The sequence below is a fragment of the Oryzias melastigma genome, linkage group LG16 (genome assembly GCF_002922805.2).
Source record: "Oryzias melastigma strain HK-1 linkage group LG16, ASM292280v2, whole genome shotgun sequence".
NCBI lineage: Eukaryota > Metazoa > Chordata > Actinopteri > Beloniformes > Adrianichthyidae > Oryzias > Oryzias melastigma.
The window spans coordinates 14,081,680-14,088,191 of NC_050527.1; the positions used below are offsets into that span (position 1 = coordinate 14,081,680).

Below are 6,512 nucleotides of genomic sequence, written 5' to 3' on the forward strand. Positions count from 1 at the left end.
CTTAAAACAAGGTCACCAATGAAAGAAAGGAGTATTAAATCAATTATTAGTACTTTAATCTTGTAATATTTATAAGTTTAAATTGTTTAACAAAAATCTAACAACTTTGAACATCCTGTCACGGCAACAGCTACACCAAACTGCAGCACAGGAAAATGGTTTATCCTGAACCAAGTGATACAAATCATCAATTCAAAGGAAAATTTATTCTCTTTCTGCATGTTTTTGTCCAGATGAAACAAGATCCAAATTCTAAATAGATAACATTTTCTGGTATCACATCCATGTGTCTCATCACCTTATATTCTCTTCTGCTGCAGAAGAGAAAGAGAGAAGAGATTAAAAATAGATTAATTCGAATAAATAATTACAAATTGGTCAATTGCTCAAAAAATAATTGAATGACAGCACTATTTATTCAACATAATGTACCCAAAGCAGACTTTTTAAGATTAAAAACTAAGGTTACCTTTTACCCTATTAGAATTCTTTGTAGAACACTTAAGGAACTTTGTAAAAACTGTAGACTTTTCACTTCTTTGCTTCCGTTTGTGGAGGAATGTCTTGCTGACATCTTTGTGAAGAGCTTTAGCACACTAGTATAGTGCGATGGGAAACGAGGCATTAAGGGGAGAATGCAAACGGAATTGCATTAATACTCAGGTGTACGCCGTAAGTTATACAAATGCTAAAGGTGAGTTCAGTTTTCGGCTTTTAATTCCACCTTTATCTTTGTTCTTCCCCAGACTGCCTCTCAGCTTCCAGTCTGTCACAGTGAAGGGGCATAATGGGCCTGAGAAGATCAACCCATCTAAAGAGGGATTTGGAACCTTTCACCCCCGGAGAAATCCAGGATGAGGGAAGCATAAATGTGCACAAGTGCACATTTTCGAGAGGTGTTAATACCACCTGCTCTTGCCTGGAAAATGTCATCAAAGCGTAAAAGGAAAGAATAGATTTTGTAATTTAAAACTCTAATATAAATACACAGGAATTTACTTATATCAAGTCCAGAGTCAACCGTAGGAAAGAAGCTTCTTATTAGATTACTTTTAACAAGCGTTTTATTGAGTATTTTGTCAGTCAGATGGGTCATAATAAACTCCTTCACAACAGAATGGCCTCCTACTCTTTTTCAGTGCAGTAAAATCCATAAATCCAATAGTGAAGCCAAGAGCTTCAGAGCCTTAAAAACATTACTAAAATCAGATTGTAACTCTGAACCTACATATGGAATGATATTATGTTATGAAGGATTGATCAGTGTGTGCACTTGAAATAATTAGCAATGATTTTAGTGTGCAGTGTTGTGTGTCCGTACATAGTATGTGTCAAAAGCTATGAACCACATAGTTTGAAGATGACTAAATATACTTGTGTGTAGGGAATCTGACGCTATGCAAAAGTTGATTTAATCAAAGAATATGTCACAGAACATAACATAAGCTCCTTATTTGTTTATCGTTTAGATTTTTAAAGAGTATGGGGGCCACCACAAAAGGGCAGAGAATAATTTATCACAATAAAGTTGTAAAATTATAAGAAAAAAATTGCAATTTTGCAAGAATAAAGTCATAAAATCATGAGAAAGTAGTAAAAATTTTACAATAATAAAGTTAAAAAATTATTACAAAAAAATCTAAATGTATGGACCCTTTGCCTTCATAAATAAATACAAATAAAAGATTGAAGTCGTAATTATGGGTATAAGAGTATAATTTTGTAACTTATAAGTCGAGAATTTAGGATTTTTAAGTCATAAATGTTTTAAGTAAAAGAGTCATCAGATAATCATAAACAGGAAAAGGAACCATATAGTGTTTCATTATGAGAGACATGGAGAGCATTGTAAGCAATTACTTCAGAATTGGTTTCTCACATAGGGAAATACTAAGGCCAAATCAAAATTTTCCCCTACCCCTATGGCTTCTCCTGACCCCTACATTTAGCCATCCAAACAGAGAGTTATGGAAAAATAATCTCATCAAATTTGGGCCACATTCTCACTTGTTGACTTCATCAATAGTCGCTGGTCAGCCACGTTAGCGTGTAGCTTCAAGTGCTCGGAAAATACATAACATCAGTTTGATCACTTAAAAGTTATGCTAGAATAATGAGTAATTAATTTCATTTAAATGTAAACTTCTGTTCTTCAGAGCACACCCATGTGAAGAAATAAGTTATTTTTCTGCCAACAAATTCTCATCCCCAAGTCGTCACGTATTGTCATTTGGTTAAGGACCCCTCCGGGTCAAAAATTGACATTTGTGTGCCTCCAACTCCTTTTTTTAATGTGCTGCCTGTTTGTAAAATCAAGGGTCCGCAACTCTTGGGACGCTGTACCAGAACTGGTACCAGACGCGGTCCGGGGGCAAACCTGGCCTGGATGCGAACCTGGTACTGGTACTGGGTTAGGGTACCAGTGCACTCCATGTCCCGGTCCTCGGTTTTGGTTCATGGCTGGGAGGTTGGGGACCCGTGATTTAATGGGAACAGCCAGCACGACAAAAAAAAGACGAGTTGGGGACACGCAAAACGTCAGTTTTTGAAGCGGAAGGGTCCTAAACCATACGTCAATAAGTGACAAGTTGGAAGTGAGAATGTGTCGCCTCAGCAGCACAATGCTGCAGAAAAACATCACGGCAGAGCTATAAGAAACTATAGGCTTATGGCATCACTATAAATAACTGCATTGATGACAATGAAGGCTCACACAACCAACTTTAATTTCCAAATAGCATGGCTTTTTTTCTTTGTGGATTTTTTTTCCCTTATAATTTGTCAGCTTTTCTTAAATTTTCAACTTTTTTTCATATTTTTTACAAATTTATTCTCATACATTATTACTTTTTTTCTATTATGGTGGCCCCAACACTCGTGTGCAAAAGTATTAAGTCTGCACATATACACGTACCTGCTTCCTATGATGATTAAAAACATGCCATGTACTCAGTAATGTACCAAAACTTTGTCATGCTTTTACTAACAAAGTAATTTCACAATCTACAAAACCATTAGTAGTACCCAGCATCCACACAGGGTATGTTTTTTTATTTGTTTGCCTATTTGATTAAAGCAGGAGAGGATGACACTGACAATCGTTAATTACTACATACTAATTACCAGAAGCTCCTTTCATGTTCCGCTCAAAGATGTCAAAGAATGAACTCCCTTGTCATTTGCTTGGATTTTCCAAGGCAAAGGACAAACAAACACTAATAAGGTCTGTTCCTCTCAAAGAGAAGTCACCATGTAAACACATCCCACAGATCCTGATGAGGTGTACAAGCCATTTGGTAATATTTAGCTCTATATGTATATCAAAGAAATATGCCTAATTAAGATGTTGTTTATTCTCAGTCCTCGTGCTTTCATCAGTTTCTGTGCGGCTCTAAATGAGACAGTGAAAAGTGCCCATGTCTGAGACTAAATCAAATCATTTGCAACATCTCAAGACGTTATTGATAACATCGCCAATACTGGGCGACCATGAATGGTGCACATACAGAATACACTTAAATAAATCTGATCTCCTTGTGTCTGTTGCAATAAACTGGGAAAATGTATTTGTGGGATAAGGCCTGATTTGTTGGCCGCATTTGCCGAATAGCCAAAGGCAACAAAGCAACATAAGCAGAGATTGTAATGCTGTTTACCAAGACTCAATCGAATAAGAAAATGACAAACCACACTGTCCGATTCAAGAAATGATGCGGAGCATGACTGTAAAAATTGCCTTGATTGTTCATTGGAGTTTTTTTGTTTGTTTGTTTCATTGAATTTTATTTTTTTAAACATAACTGGATCCAAAAAACTGATTGCTTATGCCCCAAAGCCTTTTTGATTTTCTAGATAATTTAAAGAAAGACAAAAGGAACACGTTTGAGTTGAGGTAAACGCATCAGCAAAAGTGTCAGGAAAACAGTGTTACATGAGCGTGAAAATGATTCACAAATTGTCTGCCTCATCATTTCTCTGTTCTTCCCGGTTGAAGTTGATACATTAGTCATTTTGCTTTGAGCATTGTGAAAACATCTTGTGTGTTTGAAAAGGTAACTGGGTTATGACATACAATGAGAAGAACATGAGATTTAGCCCCAGCACTAACATGGTATCAACCAAGCTTTGGTAAGAGCAACAATAGCGGGGCCTCCACAATATCAAATTTTAGAATCAAGGGTTTATGAGCAAAGCTTTCGCTGGACAAGAGGACCTCGGGGCCTTATAGCCTGAAGAAAGGCAATTACTTGTGTAGGTATTATTGTGTGATGGATCCTATTTGTTGGTGACCTGAAAAACATGGAGTACAATATAACATGTCTGCGCAAGCTAGTGGATATACTAGCCAAGCTGTGCCTTTTTGTGAATTTTATGTAATCTCAGCACAGTTTGTTGAAAAATGAAGAGGGAGAAGCAAAAACAGATATTAAATACAAAGCCATGGCCGGAAAAGTGAAGGGGGACAAAGTGAGGCATGACTTTTCAGTTTAACTTTGTTATCTGAAGCTGGTACCAAGCATTACTCAAAAATAGCAATGACTTCAAAGTAGATGGTGCCAAATCCTTGACCACTTTTACATAACAACATGCACTGAAACTCAAATTTGTTTTTGAGTATAGAAATAACATTAATAATCATTTATTCCACTTTTTTTTAATTAAAAGTACTGAACACAGGAGAAGATTGTGTGGCCCTGTAAGTAATTTAATTTTAATAGACCTTTTCTGACTTTAATTAGAACTATCATTGTGCGCACTTAATTAATCAAAGGGTTCAGTAATAATATATTAATCCTCTGCAATATGGAGACATCAATGATGAAAAGACACTAAGCAGCCACGTTTCTTTTATAATATTTCAGGAGGTTCAAGGTGGAGACGTGGAGCAGATGGAGGTGATAAGAAAGCCGAGCATCGGCTGAAACAAACGAGAGACATCTTGCCAAAGAGCTGCTGTCACTTTTCAACACATTGGATCAGGCGAGACAAGGGCAGCCCCACAGGGGGGCCTAATGCACGCTCCTCTCTTGAACCTTTCATTTCTTCTCCTCACAAAGCTAAGAGCCGTTCTCTGTCATGTAAATGACTGTTTATTCCACTGTAGTGCTCAGCGCAGCAGCCAGCAGCTAAAATGAAGATGTTTTTTCTTTCTTTCGCTGGATTCTAAAATAAATGCTTTTATTTTTTTTCTGTGCATTTTATTTTACAACTATGTTTGTCTATTATTGCAAAAAAATATGTATCAACAAATACATATTTTTAGCCACAAAACTATAAGCATTTTCAAATATATTGTCAAGTTATAATACCACATTTTCCGCACTATAAGGTGCTTTAATTGTTTTTCCTTATAATCTGAAGCACCTTCTATAAAAATGTATTGTTTTTTTCTTGCTGATGTTGAAGCAATCTTGTCAGACACACGGTACTTTGTAATAGTGTCAATTTTTTTTGCACAAGTTCCAAACCAGGTTGGTTGGTATTGTAAATATGCTAACAAGGCTAACAAATAGCCATGTCAAATGTTTTTTTTCTTCTTTTTTTATGTTACCAACAAAGTTAAGAGTTAGCATAGGCAGTGATGTTTGATTTAGCTGTATCAGTCTGTTTTTTTATCAATTGGAAATTAGGTTGGGAGTTACAGGTACTTTAAATTTGCTAACATGGCTAATGTGGCTAATGTGTAGCATTAAGTGTGTTAATGCAGTTAATAAAAGCTATGTCTGAATGCCTTCCCTACCCACTATATAGTGCTCTAGTGCATTTGCCATTTCGTAGTGCTGTCTGAATCTACGATTCCAAAATTGAGTGCACTAGAAATTTCCCAGAAGTCTTTGCGAAAATCTAGCATGCATCGATGCTGACTGCATTAGCGAATAGACCACAATGCATTGCCATAAAAATGTGTTTAGATGTCATCTTTAAATAAACTATCCACATTTTCATCATGAGAACACAGTGGAGACACAAATAGATGTCTTCAAAGGTTTGTATTTATTCAATTTTCCCTTTGTGAAATCAGGGACATCATATCTGGCGTTTGAAAAAAAGAAAGAAAAATAGTGAGGATGGTGTATGAAACGCTTTTAAAATCCAGAGCACTATTTAGTCCCACACTATATAGTTTTTTAGTAGTTAAGGATTAAGATGAGACTTCGGACACAGCCAAAGTTTGACTGACAGACTTATCTCTGACTCCGCTGTTTTGTTTAATGTGCTTATATAATTCCAGGTGCCTTATGCATGACATAAATTTGGAAATAGATCATTTATTGACGGTTCACCTTTAAGCCAGTGAACCCTGTAGTGCAGAAAACGTGGTAAAATAAAATTCAGAGGCTTTTACTTTCTTTTTAAAATAAAGATTATTTTTTACATTTTATGGTAGGTTATTAAAGTCAAATAAATTACAACTTCAGCATTAGTAGCTGTTGACTGTATTATAAGATTTTTATAATACTATGTTGTTTTTTTTCTTTCCCAATCTTCTCCTTTTCATTTTTTTTCCTTTT

General features: G+C 35.8%; 1 long non-coding RNA gene across 1 annotated transcript in view; it reads left to right on the top strand.

The window, feature by feature from the left end:
• Positions 1-1,097, top strand: part of LOC112143816 — a 23,709-nt gene extending 22,612 nt beyond the window's left edge. Inside the window, exon 3 of the long non-coding RNA XR_002918803.2 lies at positions 747-1,097. This is a non-coding gene — a long non-coding RNA (uncharacterized LOC112143816). The remainder of the gene's footprint in view (positions 1-746) is intronic.
• Positions 1,098-6,512: the final 5,415 nt, after the last annotated feature.